The sequence below is a fragment of the Falco cherrug genome, chromosome 12, assembly GCF_023634085.1.
Source record: "Falco cherrug isolate bFalChe1 chromosome 12, bFalChe1.pri, whole genome shotgun sequence".
Classification (NCBI taxonomy): Eukaryota; Metazoa; Chordata; class Aves; order Falconiformes; family Falconidae; genus Falco; species Falco cherrug.
In genome coordinates, this window is record NC_073708.1 from 33,092,494 (window position 1) to 33,118,097 (window position 25,604).

Sequence of the window (25,604 nt, forward strand, 5' to 3'; positions counted from 1 at the left end):
GAGAATTACTGGTGTGAGTCTTTGTCAACTACGAGCTATGTCCTCGTATCGCCCTGTAAAGCAAACTAAATATTTACACTCAATTCATTCAATCTCCTGGACAAATACATATGCTATTTTTAACTAACCAGCTAAATAGGAGCAAATTTTACATGTTTACCTCAGAGCTGGGCCAACAGTGGTTCAAAGGTGGTAAGACATGTCGGTGGCTTTAATGTACAATGGTGAGCAGTGGGACTTTTTCTTTTCTTAGGAAGTCTTGTTTGGGTTACGAATTTCAGAATTTGTACTGCAGATTGCACAATTATCTTAATCGCTGATGGTTTGGTCCCAGAATGACTAAAGCTGGCCTTTACACCCATCCGTACCCAGACAGACTCTACTACGCTTAGCATTTGACATAGAGGTGTGACAACGCACAGAATCTCAACCTGCACAACAACTTCAACCTGGCAGTCCAAATACTTTTCTGCCTAGAAAGTCTTAAACCTCTTCTGGTTTACCAATCCAACTTAACTCTTCTATAAACTTCTGGTAGGGCTGAATAATGTCATGTTTATTTACAGTTCACTGATTTCTCTTTTTAGAAAACATTTGCTTGCCCCATTTCTGCAGCTGCTGCCTGGTAACTTGGTGATCTTCCCCTCAACAACAAAATCATCCTCCTATGAGTCTTATACAGTGTATGAAAGACAAAAAAAAAAAAAGTGTGAGTAATATATACTCTATATTTCAGAATACCGAGTGGCACTCTTCAGAGCACAGCTACAAGGTCTGTTCAAAGACAAAAATTATGAGAGGAGTACTATCCTCATTTTCAGGAACCTATCTGCATTCCCAGTACTGTCTTTATATTATGAAAATTTACAGTAGCTCACTGTTTCTGAATGTTCAGTTTTGGCCAGGAGCAGTTTCATAAAAGTTTACAGCCAATTCACTTTTCAGTCCAGGTATAATTTTATTTCAGCTCTTTTGAGCACACAGCAGCGGACATTGCTTAGCTGCAGTTCTCCCTCCCTCTCTTCCGATGCCTCTCTCACAACAGCAGCTTTGGATGCAGAACCATTACGCTGCTGCTGTGACTCGACACCAAGAAATCATTCCGTCTTGCTTCGCTCCCCTCCCCACTGACGAGTCCCAAGATACTAGCTGGACGTGCCGCAGTCAGCCTTTCTTCCCAAGAGACTGATAACAACAGTTATCTCTGCTCCAACAGCTCAAGCAGGCGCAGTTTATCCACACTCAACTGAAGAGTCTCTGGTCTGAAGAACTGTCACCCCAATCTCCCTCCCCCGCTCCAGTGCCAACACGAAGCTCAAGGAACTTGGCTGCATACTGGGAAATTTTTTCAACAGCCTGAAAAGAAAGCGACTTCCAGCCAGCATATTGATTCTGCGGCTGCTCTGCAGAAACAACCCAACCCATGGCTACAGTAATTTCTGCAACATCTTGCTAGTGAGAGGGAGGGTGGGGGAGAGGCAGGGGCAAACCAGTGTAACAGCAAATCCACAAGCCACACTCTTGCACCTTCTCTGGCCCAAGCCCAAATCCTCACTCAGCAGCAGTAAACAGGAAGCCACCACCGAACTCCATGACACACATGTGCACCCCAAGCAACCTCCTAAACTTCTTCCTCCTGCAAATACAGCCGTCAGCGCTGTAAAGAAGAGACTATCCCTATCTGTAAAGAAGGGCATCAGGGGTGCAGCTTACGGGTCATCAGAGATCCACGAACTGAACATGCTGCTGTCTGGGGAAGGGCAGCACCCTAATGATTATGTAAATTGCAAGCAGGCTTCTACAAAAGAAAAGCTGTGACTTTTATATTCCATAGTGGCTAAAACCCAGGAATATTTTTTTTACTATATTAAATCAAGTCCCTTATGAAAGAGACTTCCACTTCATGAGATATAAAAGCACCTCTATGTACTATCAAGCTACTCCATCACCACCTCTCTTCATCGCTTCAGTTGTGCCACTGCTGATCTGGTTGTAAGGTTTGGCCTCTGCCAATTTATTCACATAGGTCTAGATGCAATGCTGTGAATACTGGACTGCAGTACTTCTGGAAGCATCAAGCAGAGCAAGAATTATGCTAAGAACTAAAAATCTCTGAAAAGGCAGGACTGAAGACGTCAGTCCAAATCAATAAAATAAGCTGTTGCCATTAAAAGTAGCTTTAAGACCTTATTACAGCTTTTAACTGCCTTTCCTGTAAAGAGCTTAGTACAGTAAATGTGAGTAAGCAAATATTAAAAATAGCAGGGGCACTCTTGTTCAATTGCTTTTAACACTGACTCAACTGTCTATGACTCACCCCAAGTACCTCTTGCCTTATCTACCTTCCACATGCTGACCGTAACATCTCTTATTTTACATACTGGACAACGCCACTGCTAACTGAGATGTCCAGGATGGAGGGGTCACATGCATCAATACTCAACACTAAGGTTTCATCAGAATTTTCTACATGTTTTTTCAGCCTTCAGTGATCATTTCTAAGTAAATGATTCACAGGATTATGCTGCAAAAGGACTGAAAGCCAACATCAAAAAAGACTAGAAATTAAAGGGCTGTCATGCTTAAATCAGTCTCAAAAAGTCTGACAGGCAACTACCAAGCATCTCGCTTCACAAAATACCTTACCCTCTCTCCCTCCTAGCTGCAGCCACACAGAGACGCCCTCTAACAAGATCATCCTCCTAGAAACCCGCAAGTTGGGTGGACAGGCTTTCTGAATGCAGTCTCTCTGGCAGTCTTTGTTCAAACCACCCAAAAAATCAGAGAAAAACCCTTCTAAAGCAAGCCTTAGTCTTATTTACTGGAGTTTACAGGAACTAGTGGTTACATATAGGGAATTTCCACACAGTTAAGTTTGTAACTTTTATACTTCAACTGTACATTTACCATCAAAACATCAGAGAGGAACGGAAAAGCCATTACAAAACCTTCATAATAGATGTATTAAACTAAAAAAGGGTAGACTTAGGGTAGATATTAGGAAGAAATTCTTTACTGTGAGGGCAGTGGAGCAGGTTGCCCAGAGCAGCTGCAGATGCCCCATCCCTGGCAGGGTTCAAGGCCAGGCTGGATGGGGTTTAGAGCTACGTGGTCTAGCAGAAGGTATCCCTGAAGAGTGGCAGGGGATTGGAACTAGATGGCCTTCAAGGTCCCTTCCAAACCAAACCATTCTGCAATTCTATGATTCTATGTACAATTTAATCAAGACTAATCAGGCTAATCAGCTATCAGTTACAATCTGTTTAATACTACATATACACTATAGGTGGCAATATGTGATCCTGTATATTTTATATAAATAACTAGCCCTCCAGAACTATTTTTATGTGCTTAAAAATCATGTAGAGCAAAGTCTTTGCCAGATCTGCAGTAATATTCACTGACCCAAATAACTTAATTTTTATGCTCATGCCTTAAAAGAGATCAGAAAGAAAATGACAAAAGGAAGGAGAGAAGCCAGTGGTAGCAAAGCAACTTCATGTAGTTAATCAGCATATATATCCTTCAGAAGTTATGTCAAGTTTTTATTACATCTTCACTTCTCATTGACAAAACAACAATAGTATATTTCTTTAGGGGTTGAGTGGCTTTTTCAGACATCAAGGGAAAAGAAAATGCAGAAGGAGAATCACTATCCTGACAGCATTAATAAAAATACTTCCTATTTTACACAAGTCCCAAGTCGCTGAGTGCTGTATTTGCACTACTCTATTAGGTACCTTATTTGTGAATTATTCATAGTTACTTTTTCTCTTATGTTAGGATATGCTAGCCTTAAAAATTATAACTTTCTTCTATTATTTGCTAGGAAAAGCATAACATGACATGTGTGGGGGATGTTTTCAGCATAACTGAGAAGAGAGGACAGATAAATGTTATGCCCAGACTGACCCATTTGCTTAACTATCAAATAGCATTTGACTGCTTCCAAAACTAACAAAAACTAGCAGTAATGAAGTCTGAGCTCAAACTGTCAAGTCAGAAAAACAGGAACTGTGCTCTAGAATTGGGGTTTCGTATTTCCCCTTTTGAACTTGATACCAGAACTAACAACACATTTTGCATCGAGACCATGAGACAAAATCTTCTGAATTTGGGGTGTGTGTGTGTAAAGTTAAAATCAACTATTTGCTGCAAAGAGTCAGTTCTAACTTCAACTAAACAGAGAGTAGCTTCACAGACAGTGTACTCCTTTTCATACTTCTACAAATGAGAAAACACAGAAGAGTGAATACAGCTGAAAAGGAAAGGCTACCAGAGAGGTCCTCCAGTAAAACACCACTGCCAGGAAATTAGGAAAGACAAAAGAAAAAAAAAAAAAGAAGAGAAGGAGAGAGGCAAATCTGAGGAACTTTAAATCACATCTCTCCCCTGGTTTTATACACTGTGATGGGAACTGGATGTTTTACAATTAAGAGTTCCAAAGCCTGGATCTCAAAATTAAAAACTATGGAGAAAAGGAACTTTCAAAAAGCAGCTGGGCATTTCATGCTTCGCTCAAGCTCTGCAGCTAGACAATTTGCAAATACAGCAGTGCAGCTATTCTGGGCAATAAATATTTAACTGTAGCAGGCAACGCTTCCTACAAATACTCAGAGAAAAAAAGCTTTGGGGAGCAAATTTGTCTGTTAAAGCACATGCACTTCTGCAGAAAATAATGAAAAATAAAACCAGAAGGCACATGGGGCATACACTAACTGCCAAGTACAGCCTGTTAGCTCCGGCAGTACAAGATGGCTACTTGAGCCTTAGCTCGAAATACTCTTAGCCATAAAAGTACTTCCTTTTTTCTGTCCTTAAAAGCAACTTAGAAATTGAATTGCAAGTTAACATGCAGGAATCTTAACAACAAAACCTCTTTCAAATTTTACTGTGTTGTTGGTTTGACCTAACATACAAACATCCCCAGTCTTAAACTGTCCAACCCTTACAAAAAGTAGCAATACCACATCAGGCATTCCTCAGCATTTACAGAAGCTTCATGGATTTTAGGAAGACTAGCAGCTTCACTCCAAACCACTGCCCTAAGTCACTGTAATTGCCAGAAGGCTGTTATCCCATGAAAAACTGACTCAAAATTCATCAACATATTAGAAGAATCATAATGCTTGGCTAGTTTTCACATTTTAAAAACTAGTCAAAAAACCTATTCTTGTATCTTAACACACTGAAATTGTGTATCAATAAATTTGCAACAGGTATTAGTTACGTTAGGCATATCTCTGTATTGAAAAGTTAACTAGACTTCAGAGAAAACTCACAGAAATTAGTTACAAGTGATCTCTACAACCTTTTATTTTTTAGAAAAAATACCTGTAATTCCTGTAGTAACTTGGATGTATATCACCCCTCCAGCAGTTTTCTTAAGCAATCTGAGAGTTTTCATACGAACTTCAGAGCAGACAGACCCCATTTTTCAAACAAGCCGTCAAAATCTTTCCCTGTGTCTAACAACCTAGAAATCTGGCTGTAACCACGCTGCACTTCTACCTTGGTGTCTACTTCTATGTTGCAAAGTAAAATCGGTTCAGTATCTCACATGGATAAACGCACATAAATTGTACTTAACCAGAAAACAGAACACCAACATTTATTTTTACGTATGTAACTTCTGCACATATTTAGTGGTTACCTCTAATATGCAAGGGTTTTTGCAGTTAAAAACATGTCTACTGCACTTCTCTATACCATTCTAGACACAGTCTTTCTATGCAAATAGAAAAAAAAAGTATTTCCCTCATTCTTAAGGGGAAACAAAAAACCCCAGTGTGCTGTTGGTCTATAGACATTCAACAAGTCAACAGTACAGAACTTGTCACTTCCATGTCTGTGCATCAAGATGACTAACACCACAACACACAACCCATCCAGCAAACATCTCCCTGATCGCTGTGCTGGAGGCTTCTGGTACCATTTCTGGACGATCCTGAGGATTACACAGATCACACTCAAAGCCAGCTGATAAACCTACAGCAGTACTCCATCCTTGCAGGCTTCTGAGGCAGAAAGTGGGGGAGGAAGAGGGGATTTCAGCACTCCCCACAATTTCTCCTTTCCACTTCAACACATGTCTTATGCCACCACTCAGGATGGGAGATCATCTCTGGAGATATATTTAACAGTTTCTGCTCTGGCAGGATCTTCACCCACATGGAACAAGGATGCTCACAGTATGCCGGTTCCACTCAAACCACAAGTGCTTAAGCAGAAAGACGGATTCTCACTAATGTTTGTCAAAATGGCTCATGTACAATTTTACTTTTTTTAAAAAAATACATGACACCTACAGTTACAAGAACCTCAAATTTCTCATCTTCTGTTTTCTTACCAAGCCACCAGAAAGCTGGCTCTCAGCATCCATTGGCTTCCAACAAGAACATACAGCCTTTTCACTCCTCCCCTCCAGCATTCAGTGTACAATTAATCTCTCAATCTCTTCTGAAAATCTGAAAGTCTAGTGGAACAAGACATGCAAAAACCACTCATGAGCAAAGTCACCTCACACATGAGCAAAAAGGCCACAAGCCTTTTCTACAAAATCACTCTGAGTAAAATTAAATTCCTAACATCTGCAAAGAGAGAGAAATCTGTGTGCCACTATTTCCTTCTCTATCATAGCAAGGAAGCAAAAGTACACCTAAGAGATTCAAGAGAGATACAGAAAAACTGCTCTGGTTTTTTTCTTTGATGATACTAGAAGACATGATTTGTTAAGTGTCAAACACATCAGAAATACCATACCGCTTTTTTTTTTGTCTCAAGAATTTCTGAGACCTCATGGACTGTGACCAGAAGTCACTGAAACCATGGCAAAGAACTTCACTTAGGCTGCTTTAAACTTTGTTTTCTGCTAGTTACCACCACATACTTAACCTAGACTCCCAAAAAATACTTTTGTCAAAAACCCTGAAAGAGGCACCCTGCAATTTTAGCTAGGAATGATGAAAGTTTAATTGAGAATTACAAAAGCCAAACCCACCATTTTTAAATCTTGTCGATTCTTTTCTGTTTATTGTAACAAGAGAACAAAGATGTGGCAAGGGAAACAGAATACACATACCAGATATTCCGAGCAAGCCGTTCCTTACTAGTTATTATCGGTTGGGTTTTTTTAGAGGACTGAAACACACAAATTTAATCTGGCAATAAATCCAACTACAGAATTAAATTAAAAATGGACACACAGAGTTGTTAATTTTATTAAACCACAACTTCCATGCCACAGAATGGCTGAAGCGGGAAGGGACCTCTTGAGACTGCCTGCTCCAAGCCCTGCTCAGGCAGGAGTGGTGGGAGCAGGCTGCCCGGGATGTCCCCACTTAGGCTGTTCATCTCTCTGCAGGCAACACCTCTGGGCAGCCTGGTCCAGTGTTTGACCACCCTCACAGTACTAAAGTGTTCAAGGAAGGATGCTCCAGCCTCTTGATTGTGAAATAATTTTTCAAAACTGTTTAAAAAATTAAAAACTTTATTTGTTTTCTTAAGCATAAGATGACATGGTGCCTTATAAAAAACTAATCAGGATTAAATTATTTTTCTTTCCCTAAATCCAGCGCCTTTGACTTAGAACAAGACCACAGCTATAAAATCATAACATAAAAGAGGAAAAAACATTGAATTACTGCAAAATTAATTGGACTGGGCCCCCACCCACCCTTACATTACTCATGCTCACACACAAAAAAATATACCAATTAATTTGTAAGGTCACAGCTTCTGGAAATTAACAGGCTCAAATGCAAATCAAACCAGGAAGATATACCTCAGCTATAAATTAAGAAAATCTGATGCAGGAGTCGGCACGCAAAATCAAGACAGAACTCTACAACAGCGTTTCTAAGTCATCAACTATTTATTGCAGAATGCCTGCTACTGAAGCACACCCACCACACTAGGCTTCTCCACATTGACTCCTCAGGTCAAATTCCCAATAAGGTACCTTTTACTCCTACCCTTTAAAAGATATTTTATAGCTCATCCCTTATTACGGGCAAGACTTGAGACAGATGAAAGAAAGGGAATTACCCCTTCAGAACATTTTATAATGGGATGTTCATGGAGCAGACTGCTTGCTTTTCTGCAGAACTATGCCATATTCCCTACCATTAACAGCCTGATTCTAAAGTAAGTCGAGAAAAATTATCCTCTATTAACAAAGAGATCGAAGATACTTGGCTTCTTCTTAAGTGTGTGGTTGGGACTCTGTGAATTATATGTTAGTGTTTGTAGGCTGTGCCCTTATGAGTACACACCACTCATAAGAAGCCCCATTAAAACCAGTAGAATAGCTTTGTAGGCCCACAAGCATGTACTTGTTTCCAAGATTAGGATTGTTATATCAGTCTTGCCTGCTAATTAAACTACTCCTAACTTTCTCTGCCTCTGAAACTGAGTAACAATAGATTTTGAAAAACAAATACCTTGAAATGGTCTGGGAAAACTGCTGACCTCCACTGCTTTTAATATCTAAAAGAAAGGATTTTCTTTTAAAGCATCATTCAGTCATTAGGCCATACCCTAAAACATTTCTAAAACTACTTTGGCTGTGAGCAGATGTACATGCTTTGTACAGGCAGCAGAGCCTGGTAAAGGTGTTACTATTTTACTGGTGTTTACCAGCCTTTCTGGCAAAAAAAGAAAGCGTACATGGTTCAGCTGTGGGGAGAGCGGCAGTACCTTTCAACAAAAAGGGAGCAGTGAACAACTCAGGGATGGTACAGCTCAAGTGGTTACATAGGTATGAGCAAGCTCTCTTGGCCTGAAAGCAGAACAAGTGCTGATCAAATTGCTTTATATACGTGAGCTGAAACATGTGGTAAATTGTATTTCCAGATGGAGTGATGAAAAAAGTTGCAGTTCTAAGAAAAGCCTTTGCCAGCTTTGGCAAAATTAGCAGGAAGAGATGGTGGTTTGCATCTCAGCTGTATTTTAAAGGCTGAACTCACCACAAAGCTTGGGACAAATAAAGTTCTTTATGTAATTACTCAGCTTCACTGATATGCACTGATCTATCTGTGAGAAACTAAACTTGTGTGGAACTAAAGACAAATGGGAGTTAGCACATATACATACACTAACAAGCACAGCAGTTTACATTAACTGCTAATTAAACTTTATCAAGCAGTTAAGTAACAAAGATATAATGGATTTAAACAGCCTTAAGAAATGTATTCATCAGAGAAAGCATGAAACAATCACAAGACACACAAAGAGGTTGTGCCAGCATAGCAGAGGTGAAGGTACTGAGCAATCCAGATTTCTCTCCCTGAAGAGGCAGAGTCCTATAGGTTGACAGGTCCTGCCCTCGCCATGTAAAATTAATTCTCCAAGCATACAGAGCGAGAGGGTGGTTCTACGTAAATGCTTCTCTGCATGCTAAATGGCACACAGAGCATGTTAATAGGTATATGCCGTGATGCAAGTCGGGTCTAGAGAACTATTTTGTGTGTGCTGGGCTATATGAAGAAGTCACACTGCCTCTACTTAAAAGTATACTGGTGTTTCTTAAGCAGGATTTTCACAACACAGTGTCCAAGTTCACACATCCCTGAGGAAAGCAGAGGAGGCAGCTGATGAGAAGTCCTCTGAGCTGGAAGAGGTATCCATCAGAGTATGCCAATTGCTCAACCAAAGGGATGACATGCCACAACAGGAGTGCCTTAACAGTGCTGCTGTGACCTGCAATGTGAAACCCTCCACACACACAGCATAAACTAAGAAAACTTTTTCACTTAATTTGACAGCAAACTTGTAAGAACATGGTGAGATGAAACCTGGAGATACCACACACTTTCATTGCAAGATAAACTTCTAGGTAGTACCAACAAGGAGCAAACAGTTAATCTGTACACAGCTAAGCTACTGTGACCAGTATCATGGGTTTTAGTTGTTTAAGGCTGTGCTGGCATATACTGACTACTCAAGACTTAAAGTTACCTCTTTTTAAGCAAAGCAAGCCTTCCGTTTGCTGATGAATCTTGCTTATATGGATGTAACTTGGTGGTGGTGTAAGTCACATGTACAGGAAGCTGAAAGGACTGTAAAACCCGCAGGACTTCTTTTTTTTTTTTTTTTAAACTTAGCAGAAGATAGCTGTTCTTCTTTTGTAAAATGAAGCTTTTTAAGTCAGCTATCCCTGTATGTCCTTTCACTCACCACCTGTGCCTTTGACAGTGAAATCAAACCCAGGCTCTCCTGTACTAAACAATTCCACACTTGTAAGAAAGTTGTTCACAGCGATGAATTACTACTAAAATGAGTGCTCGTATAAAACAACACAAGTTGGGTTTTTTTCTAGGTGATGCTGGTGTTAAGACAAAGGCTTCCAGGTGAAAATCCCAGTTGGCAATGCTTGTGCTAGTGATTTGCACATATGTACAACACATTCAGTGGGCTATGGGGGCCTGCTCTGTATCATCACTAAACACAACTTCTACATTCCCTTCATGAGGGCAATGATGCAGCAGCATGAACACAAACAGACATTTTCTTGGCAATGAAGAGTTATGACCCTACAAACAAATGGGCATCAGACAGGCCCCTCTTCTCTGACTATACCAGCACTCTGCAGAGACTGGATGAACTCTTGACTATTCCCTACCTTTAGGGGACAGAGTTTTTAAGAGGCTTTCTAAAAATCAATATGTAACAATCAAATAAAACACGTTTTCAGCCATTCTCTGCCCAAGCCAGGCACTGATGTTTCTAATAGGAAAACAGTGAGAAAAAGTTACAAGGCTATAACACAGTTTCAGAAGAACGTGCGGTCCATTATGGCCTACAGACCAAATAGACTTTACCATTAGAAACTGGAAGGCAGCAAGCGCTAAGGTTCAGCATTGCAGCTGTTACTTCAATTAGTGAAGTCAAATGAACCTTTTTCTTCCTTCAGCTTAAGTCTAAAGAACAAGAAAGAAGGACAGAAGATTCAAATGAAGAAAAAAAAAACCCCACAGTTTAATACAAAGGCAACAGAAATCAATAGCAGGAAAAAACAAAAAGGTAAACAGTGAATGTGTAATCTTTTGTTCTCAGGGGAGAGGATAAGTCCTGTAGAAGAGAGTGCTTCAGCACAGTTAATAGAGCTGTGAAGGGTGGCAACAGAGGCTGATACATACAGGTCAGGCTCGCTGACTTAACTGTCTGGTTCCTTTTGAACTTTTAAACTCTCTGAACAGGTGGGCTCTGGCAATTTCAAAATTATTAGCATTTGTTTTGCCATACTTTGAGGAAAAGTGAAATGCAGAAACATTCAGGAAGTGAAAGGTTATTTCTTGTGCATCTGCAGTAAACACGAAAGACACTCTGCGTATAAGAAAACCATAAGTAAACTCCAAATGCCAGCTTATAGTTATTCTTCATCAGAAACCTCAGAACTGAGTGGCCACACTTTCTTTCCATGCAGGCGGCCACCAACTTGAGTTGAGATGCAAGCACTTGATACCCTAGGGACAACAGAAACAACCCAACTAAAATAGCGGATTTAAATATAAAAGACTGAGCCTAATGCAACACTTAAGCTAGACAGTACCTTTTGTACTTGTGGTGTTTTTCCCCTTAAACATCTAATGCCCTAAAAACTAATATAGCTTTATAAAAACCAAACAAACAGCCTGCTTTGAATTTGTTATCACACTCTGGTAAAATCCAGAGGAGTAGAGACAGGTATTTATGGATGGCAAGCAACAGCAAGTTATGTAGACAGTACAAGTGCCAAGGCTTTTAAGGTTTGTTTTGCTTAATGTATGTCTTGTGCTGCTAGTGTATCAAAATAAGTATAAAAGTAAGTTCCGCCAAATTAATTTCCTCAAAAATTCAGTTTGCATACAAATTTTTTGCAAGTGTTCCCTCTCCTCTCACTCCCCTCTCAAGTCGCAGACCTACCATGATGATCCAGCATTCTGCTTTGTTTTCCTTATATAAAAAAGTAGAAGGCTTAAGTTAGTCCTTCCTCTGACATGAAAGGTGTAAGGATTTTTTTTTCAAGAACTGCTGTCTCCAGCACAGCCCTAGGCACAGTAGCTCTCACAGATCTAGGTACAACCTCCCAGGCTGAACAAGAATTTTTTTCCTGTTCTAAATAGCATGAGTCAATATTACCTCAATCTCAACTTCCAACCAGTCAAACTAAGTAGTTTAAAAGATCTGAAGTGGAAGGCCAACAAATTTATTTTGACAGAATACGCCCCAGACTGAAAGGTAACTATTAGGAATACTGCTAATAAAATTAAGTAATTCAATACCCTGCTAAATTCCAACTGGGCCACCTGATGGGCAATCCAGACTCCACTCAAGTCTTCAAATAGCTGAAAATGACCTGAAACAAAACACTCGAGAAACAGTTTAAATGGCACTTGGTGTACAAAACTGCTAAAACTTGCAGTATATTCATGTATATCAGTGGCTCAACAAGCGAGGGCCACTCTGAGATCCACTCTGCAAAAAAAGGGAGATAGTGTACCACAGTCTGAGGAATGTGCAAATTTTCCTTTAGGAGTTTTCTCCTGGAAGTAGGAGTAGCCGTCGTCACTTAGATTTTGTGTTTAAAGGGAAGTAAGCCTTTGAGGACTGGGGAGGGAACACAACATTTCTAGGAGAGTGGAGGAGAAATGTGTTGAAGGAATAAACAGGTTGTTCAGCCAAAGTCAGGCACTGGCCAGTGACACATCTGAGATTAAAACACCTCAAGGGTTCTATACTCCTCAAATGCTGCATTACATGCTTATCCACCAGCAGACTGACTCCTTATCTTTGTGAGCCTTCCCGTCTCCTCCTCCACTACACACAGAGGCAACCGAAGTCTTGACTCATGGTAAATCCTATGTGCCTCAAAAGTCAGAGAACACAGCATTAAATACTGAATTTATTCCATTTATTAGCAGACCCTCCTCTACATAACAGACTGGCTTCAAATACGAGTCCAAAAGACTTCACAAAGCAAAGCTGCTAGATTCATCCATCATAAACGCATGTATTTCTTGAAGCCAGATTGTAAAACTGTAAAACTTGTAAAAGTTTGTTCTTTACTAGCAAGCCCTTGCTGCTCATCCACAGCTACAGCAGAACCGTGACTTGGTATTCCTGGAGGACTGTTTACTTTCAGAACTGCTGACGAAGCAGAATCAATAGTAACACCAAGGCATTTACTCCAATACAATTTTCCTATTCTTTGGTAGCTATAACAGCATTTGTTCAGAATCTTAACCTTGCAGGCAAGTTCCTCCTCAAACAAAAACTCCAACTTGATTTTTCCCAGACTTTCACCACCACCTTGCTCCATAGCTCACGATGATGTATACATTCTCTGCTTTTCCATCAACTTCCAGTTCTTTTCCTTTATTTCCTATCTTACCTTTCACATCCTGCAGGGAAAAAAAAAAATAATCTAACAGAATAATTTTATGGGACAGCTGTTTTAAAGTGTGATCATAATCACATAACATGCAGAGAACCATATTCACACCACTTATCAAACAACTCATACAGTGTCAGAGGATGGTAAAAGCTAATGATGTGTAATATGAGTGGTACAGACTACCCTCCTTCCAAGTAGAAGCTGCTCTTCCAGTTCCTTGTAGCTCAGTTCTTATGTCAGTTATGCAACTTATGTTACACTTATATAACCAGTTCAGGGAAAAAATGAGACTTACTCTAGCCAGCAAAACTGTCTGTACTTTTATAAACCCTTCAGCACAAAGAAAAATGTCAGGACCTGTTCCTTAAAAATCCACCTGTTTTCAACAGGCCAGGACATTAAAACCACTAAATCACACTTCCTCACTCTCAATGAAGAGAAACTGCAACCAATTTGCCCAAAAGAACCATCATCAACTTCTTTTTCCAGTAACCTAGCACTTTTTAGCATTGTTTCAGGGTTTTGGAAGGATCAGGTGAACAGGGAAAACAAATACTGGACAGGGTACCTGAAGGTCTGATAAAGACATCAAGTGATGAGCAGAATAACACCCCCCAGTCTGTCACTTCATATACTGCAGCAACAGATAGGTGTAACAATTTTAGCTATCAAACACCCAAAATGCCGTTCTTTTGAGATTCCACTTTCCTGATGAGCTCCAACCATATTTATCTCACCCTGCTAGCAAAACTGAGCAGTATCAGTCCATGAAAAAGTTTTCTTTGCAAAAGGCAGGCTTTGAGCACTAACTGACTGAATCATGTGCTTGAACTGTAAAAGCCATTTTCTATCACTTTGGCAAGTGCTTGCTATTACCAATACCTGAAAGCTAATTGCATTTTAAGTGCTTTAGAGATCTACAGCAACTCTGGATGTGTTTACAGAAATAATAACCGATCATTAAGAAATCGCAAACTGTTGGACAGGCTACAGAAGAACAACTTGAATACTGCCAATTTATTGTCCAGAAGAAAACATTTTGTCACTTTTAATTGCTGTTGGACATAAGATGAGTCAGGAACCCAGCTCAGTCTTCATAACCTGGCTTCTCAGCATGCTTTCTGGTTCGTAGCTTCTCATAACAATCTTTTTCACATCTAAATACAAATCAGTCTTAAGGGTTTGTTTTTATGTGTAAAAGCTTTAACCTCTCAAAACAATTCAAACACCTTCCTCTTTATGTAAACACAGAGCAATTCATACCCAACAAAGTGAACAAAGTTTCAAGGGTTCTCCATTTGGGTTGGTGTTGTATTTTGAACCTCTCTTCCTCATACCAAGTCAGCCAGCAGCAAGGTGGCAAGGAGAAAAAGGTGTTTCACCTCCAGATTGAGGGAGGATGGGGAGGCACATGGTAGGAAAGAGGTGAAATCTTCCTGCCTGCAACTGCGGGCATCACTGTCAGGATGCTGCCTATGAAAACAGAAAGATTTTTCCCCTCTACACAAAAAAAGGGAAGCTAGTTTCTGTGAATTCAGTCTTTTATTTGCAAGGTCGTGAACTGCTACAGAAGCGTCCAGCTAAGCTTACTGAATTAGTAGTGCTTATTCTTCCAGCCCAGAACCCTGGCTTACTTCCAGTCCCCCAAGAGGTAAAGTAAAAGAATTAAAGTTTAAATTGCAAACTCTGGCTAAGGAAAAAGAGTTTAAAAGGTATGTTGATTTTCACCACTGAGTCTGTCCAGTGACACTTCAGCTTTTTGCTTTGCAATTGAAACAGGTCTACTTTCCAAAGCTTTTGTAGTAGATATTCTCTCCAGATCTTGCTTCCCATTTGTTTTTTTAATAAACTCATCGAACACGCAAGTTAATTCAGACACATAGAAACAGCATATGCTTGAACAGTTCAAGATTTACAGGAGCTGCCTTTCAAACAAGGCCACCTTGAAACAAATTCTGATTTTTGCAGTGCAGCTACTTCCAGGAGTTCGCAAACTAAAAGTTGCTCCAGTTTTGTGTTTATATTTTTGTGCAAATTTAAACCCACTCACCCTGGCTTTTTACAAAGCTTTCACCTAATCTTTCCCAAAGGTCAAACATTTGCAGTTTTGCTCTGCAGGAGCATAGTATATTCTCTGTTCCACTGGGCTTTGGGGCAAACAGCTTGCAGATACTTAAACAAGTAAGGTATTTAAGGAGAACTGAATCACTAAAAATGTACCGAGAAAAACACTTCTAAAATCTGCCTGTAATCATTAACTTTCAACACCGCAAATGACAGCAAGAGCCTGATGCGATCTGCTGTTTGCTCAGACATGAGCAGCATGTCCTTAGCTGGCTCTGTATTTCAAAGCACCTGCCTCTGTGTCACCTAGCACAAACCCAGATCAAGGTGCAACTTCCTGTGTGTTTTAAAAACAAGTGCCAGGAGGAAATGCCTACTACTCCCCATATATGGTCAAAACTGAACTTAATATCAAGCTCCAGCAGTCAAGAATAAAATGGTACCAACATATATACATTCTGCTCAAGAAGAAAACTGCAGAGAAACTTTTACAAGCAAGAGTTAAACTGAGCTAACTGGAGTTAAGTTTAAACACCAATGCAACTTTGAATTACTTCCATCTCCCCCCAGGAAAACCACCACCAAAAACAATGAAAAAAACCCCAACTTTCTTGTACTGCACTTATCTGCCCTTCAGGTCTCTATGCTTCAAAATACATCCCCCCATCCCTAATCCATTGGAGTGGCCACCCCATTAGCCACATGCTTCCCCAGCATCGCCCCACCCTCCTCCTAAGCATAGATTCAATGCCTGTTTAAAGAGAGGTGGGTCCAGCCTCTCCTGCCACACTGAGTGGCTGCCATGTTGTCTCTGCCATCAACCTCCATGGTTGACATGCTTCAGGCTTTTGCGTCCTGATTCTCCTTATGTATGTCCTTTCTATACAGATCTTGAAAATCCCAACTCAACAGGATTATCCAAACAACATAATAATTGCTTTCACACCACGTACAGCAGAATTATGTTTTTAGGTGTCTGGAGAAGGTGGAAAGTGGGCGCAACATTCCAAATGCCAGGTTACCTGCTCCACATGCCTGCTTGTCCCTTCGCGTGATGGATATCCAGCTGATGGGTGACCTGCCTGCCTGCATAGCAGCTGTCCCCACCCTTAGGGGAAGGAGCACCTACAGATGGGGGCTAAGAGATGTCCAAAAAGCGTCTTTATCCCTCATACAGGAACAGATGCCAGACTGACAGCTAGCCCAAATAAATTTTTCCAAGCCCTTAATCTGCACAGAAGGGCAAGGCAGCAGTATCTCTATGCAGTTCCAGTCACAACAGAGACCAAGCACAGGGGATCTGAGCTCACTCAGGAGCACCTGGGATATTTTTTCACCTCACCCTTTCCCATCCGCGGGCAGAACCGAAGTTATTTCATTCCCGTTCCTCCCATCACCAAACCTGCCCCCCGCCCCCCACACGCCACAACATGGCTCAAACTCCCTTCGGCTCATATACCCCATGCTGCGCCGGCCCCTCACCGCCGAGGGGAGCCCAGCGGCCCCGCACTCCAGCCCAGGCCCCTCACCGCTCAGGGGAGCCCACAGCCCCGCACCCCAGCCCAGGCCCCTCACCGCTCAGGGGAGCCCACAGCCCCGCACCCCTGCCCAGGCGCCGGCCCCTCACCGCCGAGGAGAACCCAGCGGCCCCGGGCCCGGCCGCCGCGCTGAGCCCGGGAAGCCTCAGGCCGCCCCCGCGCCGTCGGCCATCTCGGGAGCTTCCCTCAGCAAAAGCGCCCGCCGCCCGCACCGCCCTCCCCGGCTCCCCTCAGCCCAGGGGCCCGGCCGAGGGGCGCGGCAGCCCCCCCCCGGCCCCACTCACCGCCTCCGTCGCGCCGAGCCGAGCCGGCGTGAGGGGAGTGCGGGGCGGCCGTTCCGCTCAGCCGCAGCGCTGGCGGGGCGGCAGGGCCCGGCCCGGTGCTGTCCGAGAGCGGAGCCGGCGGGCGCTCGGCAGCGGCAGGGCGGCGGTCCCGGCACGGCGGCGGAGCCCGCCTGCGGAGCATGCGCCGGGCCGGGCCCGCCCCGGGGTGGTGCCGCGCCGCCACCTCCCGCCGCGCGGGCTGCGGGGAGCTGCCGGCGGGCGAGCCGCGGGCGGCTCGGGCCCTCAGAGGCCAGTCCTGCTGGGGCCGTCGCGGCCTGCGCGGAGCCCGCTCAGCGAGGAGGCAGCGGGGTTTGACGTGGGGCTGTCCCCGGCTGGTGTGAAGCGAGGCAAAGCGTTCAAGGCGTGCGGCGGGGCGCCAGCCCGGAGGTTTGATCTGCAGGTGCCTCAGGCCCCCCGGCAGCCAACATGGCGCCGCGCGGTGAGGGCGAGGGGTGCTCCGGCTGCGCGGGCCAGTGCCTGCCGTGCCGTAGCTGGGTGACCGGCGGGGTCGGGTTAACAAACCTGTGGCCCTATCTCCAGCCTCAGCAGGCACGAACGAGCCGGCGCAAGCAGCCTGGTGTTTACACCAAAATGAGATAACGCGCAGCTCTGCTGCCCGTACCGAAGCTGGTTGCTTCACTGAGGTTTCAAACTCCTTTTTTTCTCTCGGGAATCACAGGGAATGGCACAAGTGGAAGTAGTAGCAGTAAGAAAATGATGCAGTTCAATGGAATGATTCCCTCTTTCCCCCCCACACACACACACACATATATTTGGTGTTTTCTTCTGAAAGAGCCAACCTGCTGCTGCATTTTCGAAAATTGTCCCAACAGCTGAATCGGTCATTTAAAAAAAAAACACCACCACCCTGGTAAATGTGCCCCTTGTTGACATGATGGAGTTTCACATAATTCAGACTAATTGGAGCACTGGTAACATCTTGTCAAGCTCTCCTCACGCACAACTGTGCAAGCCCCTTTGTGTTCTGAAGCATTTATATCCCAGCACAGTTAATTGGCCCCAGCTCAGCTGCCCTGTGCCTCAGCAGTCCTGAGTCCTGAACCTTTTCTCCAGGAAATCAAACCAAAGCTTTTCTTCTCCAACGGGAGCTGGGAGGCCGCGGCCAATGGATGTGCATGTCAGGTGGTTGTAGTTTACAAATTATAGCTAGATAAATATTGACTTTTTTTTTCCCCTTCAGCAAGAGGGAACAAGCTAGCCCTTCCCCACCTGCTTCCCCAGCTGTCCAGGAGCCAGCAGAGCCTAATTTGGATGTTTTTGCACCCTGTTAATCTTCTTCCTCAGCCACTGGGTCTGGATTAACCGTGTGCTATGGGTGCAGAGGAAAGCACCATAGTCTCGCCCTGTTTCCATCACTCTGGTAATCTTAACTCAGGTCAGAAATGGGCCTGAGGCTGTAAGGAGAGATGTCAAACCCTGCACATGCACGGGGCTGTGCCAAGGCTCTTAGACCCGACCTTTTCTTGCTCTTTTGCTCCCCACCCTCCGCTCTGGGATCTGCCTGCAGAGGCTGTGCTTCCATTGATTAGCTTTCATTCTTGCTAGTCCTTTCCATGGCTTTGCCTTTATCATGATAAAATCAGTTTTTCTCAGTGGGTTTTCATGCCAAATAACATACCAGATCTTTATTATTTATGCTTTACAGGCAGGGGTCGTTTCCCAGCACAGCAACTGATGCTGCAGAAGTCCTTGAATCCTGAAGCTCAAAGCTACAAATCAAATCAAAGCAAAGCTGAGGAGGTGGCTGTGACGGAAGGATTGTATAAGGGGCTTAGCCTGGGCCTGCTTGTGCCTGCAGCAGCTCAGAGCAGAGCAGCTTTACCTCTGCCTCCGTCTAAATCAGTGCCTAGAGCCCAAGACCATGTCCAGGAATGACGCAGGCTCCGAAAGGCCACATCCTTCAGTGGGAATTAAACACTCATGTTCACACATGTCTCTCTAAAAAAGGGGCTGAGCTCCTGTGGCACTTACAGTCTCACAGAAACTGCGTGTTCAGTCTCCTAGTCCTGCCTGCAATGTGAGCTTTTTGCTTTTTCTCTTTAATTTCAGGACACTAGTGTCTGCTCGTTTCTACTAGTTGTTCCATGACATATAACTGGGATGAAATTAATGTGCTTCTAAAAATTACTCCAAGAACTATGTTAATAACAGGGGAGGATTTCCAACCTATACCCAAAATGGTCTGCTTTTACCACAACATACCATCCTATGGGAAGGATGTAATTTTGCATTAAAACCTTTAAAGTAGTCTTCTCTAAGGAATTAATCACATGTATTTTTTGCTGAATATGTTTTCTTGCTTATATAGAGAATAGGCTTGTAAAGAGCTGCAGAAAAGGCATTTGATGCAAAATAAATTTTTCTTTCCCCTGTCAGTCCTGTACTTGGGTGCAGTGACAGGTCAGAAGAATTATTTTGTGTCTTATGTATTTATTTTGCAAATTCCAGGATTCATGGATATCCTCCACCAAAAAAAAAAAAAAAGGCAAAATAAACATGGCCAGCATTGACTGTCTTGATATTTGTGAATTAAAAACCAAACTAAATTCAAACAAACCCTCTTTGGCAGCCTTCTTTAAAGAAGGGGTAAGGATGGATGCACACATTATCTCTTACTTGCCTGCTCTGCAGTTTGGTTTTCAAGCTTCCAGAAGCCAAACTTCACTTTTGCCTCTGAAATGGTGATGTTTCCACACTATTTTAAACAGTATAAATGTCTGGAAAGCTTTTTTTTTTTTTCATGGCATTTCAAGGTACAGTGAGGAGCTGTACATACAGTAAAGTGCTTTATATCACCGATGCCATCAGCTTGGGATTGTCTGGACCTTTACATAAATATGATCTAACACTACCTAAGTGGCTTCAGTTTGTCATTGATTTGTTCCTGGCAGTACTTCTGGAGCCTGGTTCTTCTCATACGTACTAGCAAAAATCAGGAGGAGGCAATGAAGTCAGAGGTGCTGTGTAATGTGTAAAATGAGCTGCTGACTTTCAATGTCAGCAATTCCTTAAACTTTGGATAGTATTAGAAAGTATTCTGAGAATAATTCTCTGTGCTCTTGTATGCTCCTGCAGAGTGTCAGGCTATGTTCAGTGCTGCTCAAATTAGAACTTATTTTTAAAATATTTTTTTCCCCCAAAAGAAAAACATTCTTCCATTTTTATCTCCAGGAAAAAAAGGGGGAGTTACAAAGGAAAGCAACTTGAAGGACTTTTTACAACGGCGTGTAGGGTATGGGTAGGACAAAGGGTAATGAAGTTAAGCTAAAAGAGGGTAGATTTAGGGTAGATATTAGGAAAAATTCTTTACTGTGAGGGCAGCGAAGCACTGGCCCAGGCTGCCCGGAGCAGCTGTGGGTGCCCCATCCCTGGCAGGGCTCAAGGCCAGGCTGGACGGGGCTGGGAGCAGCCTGGGCTGGGGGGAGGGGTCCCTGCCTGTGGTGTGGGGTGGGACTGGGTGGTCTTGGAGGTCCCTTCCAACCCAAACCATTCTGTGATTCTATGATTTTTTCATCAAGATAACCACACTGATCTTTTCACTTGAAGTTATTTTTTATAACACAGAGAGCAGAAGCTGTTCTCATCTGGACCCGCGCTGGGTTTGGTTCACCCTGCTGTGGCTGGAGCATGGGGAGCAGCCAGGATGCAGGGCCAGGAGGAGCAGGAGGACCAGGCTATCAGGCAACACAGAGCTGGGTCAGGTGAAGGGGGTCACACCGCAACAACCTTAGGGGCTCCAAACCACCCACTGGGTGCCGGCCCGTCAGCTGGGTGTTACGGGTGAATTCATGCTGCAACCTCCTTCCCGTCATGACTCTCCATTGACGAAGTGGGTAGCGCTGTACACCATCACCATGCAGTATCTTAGAGACTGTGAGGCCCCCAGACACTGCAGTGGTGGGGTGGGACTTGCCATGGGAGCTGTATAAATAGATACACAAGTGCACAAGTTCTTTCATCTGATCTGTTGCTGAATTTATCTTAAACTTCCTGTGCTCACACAACATGGGTGAAACCATGTTTGTGACAGTTTTCAGAGTGCTCGTCAAGTGTGAGAATTTATTTTGAGACATCAGGAATGTGTGAATTGCTTCTTCATTATTAACTACTTCTAAATATCATGCTCAACCCCCTTTTTTTAAGCTAAGTGGGGTTTCTAATAACCTCAGTTTGGGGAAGAAGAGGTACTTCATGTCAGTAGTCCAAATTTACTCTGCAAAACAAAGGATTAAATTTTGCCCATCCAAAGCAGTCCTTGTTCTGAGGGTGCCGTGGCAGCTGCTGCTGAAGGCCAAGCTGCAGGGGGATTTCCTGCACGGGGCTGAAGCGAGCTGGCAGAGCAGTGTGTAGGAGGTGTAACACATAGCTTGATTTCCCGATTTCCCGGGCCAGGGAGCTGGAGCTGCTCACTTTGCTCCAAGCTTAGGAGCATGGTGCTGCTGCTGCTGTGCCTCAATCCTGAATCAGGTATGTGCAAGTTGCTGCTTGCCTTCACTGTCTGTTTTTTCCCATTGCTCGCTTTCTGGTTGTTCATTGTCCTCTTAACAAACTGAACCAACAGCATTATGTGCATTTTTTTCCCTAGATTTCTCTGCTGAAAAATATACTTTGTGTTCACTTCTCGTAAGGCAGAAACTGGGTTTGTGTAAAGACCTGTAGAGCAGCTGCAAAGGATGGGAGTTACACCAGTGCCTGTGGCCGCGCAGCTGGCACACTGCAACTGGGGCAGCCTAAATCTGGCTCCTTGTCTCAGCCATCACTGCTCTGAAACATAGTAAAGCAGTGTGGTGGTGGTGCTGGTAGCAATGATGGTGGGGTGGTGGTGATGGTGGCCAGCTCCAAATCCCACTTCTGATTCCTTCTCCACTGAAGTCAGACTCATTTGATGAGCACCTTTTTATTGTGCTTCAAGCAAACTAGTAAAATATGCAAAGAGAAATCAGTACTGCCCAGAACCTCAAACGCATTTTCTTCAGCTCATCTGCTTTCCAGCACTGCTGTCTCCAGCAGGATGAGTTTGGTGCTTGCACAGTTCACAGGTACCCACTTGCCACCACGCTGCCTGCCAGCTACACCACTAGAGCTAGACACAGTTGCTTATATACTAGCTTCATATATATATATATACACATACACACACATATAAAACCCAGAAAAAGCTCTATGTGCAACGGTTGGCTTTTATAAGGGCAAGTCTAGCACTAACTGGAACTTGAGGTGGGTCTGCTGGTGGGGAGGGACAAAGCAGAGCAGTGACCTCAACCAGAGCAATAATTAAACATTTTAGGATTGGAAATGCCACACTTGTCACCAAAGCATTCACCTTTCCATAATGATACACAACATTGATTCGCGTCCCTTGTGGTCCACAGATCACAGAGCTTGTTTGCATGGCTGGGGACATGTCTCAGGTCAGCGTCCAGAGACCACGTGCCTGTGTCTTTCAGAACACACACAACCTGGAGCACACAGCATTTCTAAAATCTTTAACAAATCACTAGCAGCCTTGCTTGGACAACTTCCAAAGCACATTCTGTTGCTGCTGCTTTTCTTAGGTGTACTTCTGGAAACTACATTTCCTTGGTCTGTGTTATAAAGTAGCATTTTTATATGTCATTTGCCTTATTCCCCTCCCTCTGCCATATGGAGACAGAGAATTAAGGTCATGTTTCCAGAAGGGTGTTGCTCATAATGGCACAGAGGGTTCAGAAAAAAGCAGAATGGCAAACAAACTCCCAGCCTGGAGAAACGTGGACTTTTTCCCAAGCCTAGTAAGAACTAGCAGTATCATTGTCAGGAGCTTAGTGCCCCAGTCTTTGCCTTCGGCCCGCCATGCTGCTTAGCCGCGTGTACCATGGATTCAGCAGGACCATGTGTCTACACTGTCTACAGCAAGAGGGTAATTCCTACAGTGCATTTGGATATTGTTAGCTATGGGTTTCAAAGGCACCGAGAACATGCAGGCTGCAATACAAAATCTGGTGAAAACAGCTGATGTTACTGTTTCATTCCATGAGACCTATGGATGTGAAAAGCAGTGTAGGATTTTTCTCCCGTTTTCAGTAATTGTTTTCCTCATTTCCTCTTCAGTGAAACATGCTGTATTTCATGCAAGTGTTTTAAAAGGCTGTCGCGTGTTTCCTTTAACTTCAACCCACTTACAGAGGTGAAAAAGTGAAAAGCCCTTCGACTAAGAAGAAAGTAAATAGCTACTATGTTCCTCTAATAATTTTCAGATAAAACACCCACTGTGGATTGTGATTAAAATTAGTTTTCCTTTAATAGGGATGCAACTACAACTGCAGCATGTCACATTTACATCCAAAATTAATTAAATTAATTAAGCTTCAACAGCAATAAGCCTCCGGAAATTTTTATTTCCAGAGTTCCCTGGAGCACTGCATTTCAAACCAGAATGCAGCAAGGCTTTGGGTGCTGGAGGGGCGGCATCACATGCTGTCTTGAATGTTGCTGTTCTGCAGCGGGTGGAAATTTTTTTTTCTAAAACATGACATTTTTTATCACTCTGGGAATGTGAAGCCAACACATTTAAGGAAATTGCTTGCATATAAAGTACACCAAATCAGCTGGTAATCCTGGCCACACATCAGAAACATCGGCGTGGAGCCTCTCACATTGTCTCTGCTGATCTGTGCCCATCTAAACCGGCACAGCCATTATCAGTGCGCTTCCACAGGAAAGGTATTGACTCCTCCTAACCCACTTCCCTCTGGAAGAATTGCATCTGCTTTAGCACTCCAAAACACTGACCCTAAAGGGCATCTTCACATTCACATTTTTGCTTGTGTGCTTTTGTTAAAGTCATGCTCTATTAAAAAAAATGCAGGAGGTGAGACTCCCAGTTACGGAAAACAGCTACCACTGTAACTTCAGAGTAACAATTAAAACGACTGATGTTCAGACCTGTCGCTGACCTCACCTACTCCTCTACCAGCCCTTCCTCCAGGGCTCTTCTCTAGGAGCTCTTTGCTACCGCCAGACCAAGACTGCCTGTGCTGGTGGTGCCGTTGTGCATGCAGCCTTTGACTCATTTCCTTGAACTTCCCACCACCATCAGCCCCAGGACGGTCCCAGCAGCAAGGATGAGCCCCATGGATGGCGCCTTCTTGGGTGATGCAACACGATGGTGTTGGGATGGGGTCCATGGCTCTGTTGTCCATCTGCCAGCACCTTGGACAGGAATCATTTGCTCTCTCACAGACTTATTTTTAGGCAAGAGAAACGTGAAGCTTGCGCAAATGTTTAAACACATGTCTCTCTTGAATTATTCAGTGTACTTTGCCTGCTTCTGGAGTTAATTAAAATGGAGGGCAGTTGATAGCGAGCTCTCAATTCACCGTAGGGAGGAAGCAGCAAACTGTGGCAGACAAAGTGCTGATAACCACCTTCCCTCCCCACCCCTCCTGCACCACAAGCTGCCACACCGTAACTGCTGTGCTCCCTTGGCAGTGGTGACCAGATGCAGCAGAGCACCAAATCTTAACAAGTTTGCCTTAATTTAAGGAAACCAGTGTATGCACAGCACTAGGGACTAACATGTCCCGAGCTGTGTTTGAGGCTGCAGTGCTTGATTTCAGAAGGTCCAGGGAACCACCCAAAAAGAGAGTTGTTTCCCTCCTGAACAGCCTCACACCTTTCCCCCAGCCCCGTTTTCTGCTACGGTTGAATGTGGCTTTTTCCAGTGTCAGATGCACATCCCTGTGCATCACAAAAAACCCTGACTAAGGGCAGCTCTTGTCCTCTTGAAGTCAATGGGGAACTTGAGATTGGGATCAGAATTTCACCTCTCATTTGAAGTATAGGCCTGAGCCACAGCCCTTTGGAGTCAAGAGGGGTTCTTCCTCTGGCTCCAGCAGTGTTTGGTCCCAGAAAGCTTGTAACGTTAGCCCAACATAAATCCATCATCTCATGTAAGAGTGTATTAATCCACCCACAGATCCATGCCCCCCTCCTGCTCCCATGAAAGGTTATGAAGAGCAAATTACGTACCAAGCTGCACAACCTTGACTTCATCATCTGCCTGAATACAGAAATGATAGCAGTAACTTTGGTACTGTACCACACAGAAACACTCGGTTCCTGAGGAGTTTTTTTGTCCACAATCAAACACTAATTAAAGTCACCATTTCCCTTTGTGAATCACGTGAATGACAAAAATGCAGGGTTTACATATTATTCAACAACTCAGCTAGTATTTATCTCCAAAAGATGAGATACAGTCAGAAATATTTTATGCATAGAGCAGAAATGATTGTGTCGTCC

General features: G+C 43.5%; 1 protein-coding gene and 1 long non-coding RNA gene across 4 annotated transcripts in view; one reads left to right on the top strand and one right to left on the bottom strand.

Annotated features, from left to right (window-relative positions):
• The window catches only part of JAK1 (Janus kinase 1), a 62,639-nt gene extending 45,232 nt beyond the window's left edge, over positions 1–17,407 (bottom strand). For all 3 annotated transcript variants that reach the window (XM_055724524.1, XM_055724525.1, XM_055724522.1), the window contains exon 1: positions 17,262–17,407. The gene's annotated coding sequence lies outside the window, so the exon portion shown is untranslated. The remainder of the gene's footprint in view (positions 1–17,261) is intronic.
• A 171-nt stretch (positions 17,408–17,578) lies between these two features.
• LOC129737176 (uncharacterized) lies at positions 17,579–19,816 on the top strand. Its single transcript, XR_008734728.1, has 2 exons — positions 17,579–17,944; positions 18,967–19,816. It is a non-coding gene; the product is annotated as an uncharacterized LOC129737176 (long non-coding RNA).
• Positions 19,817–25,604: the final 5,788 nt, after the last annotated feature.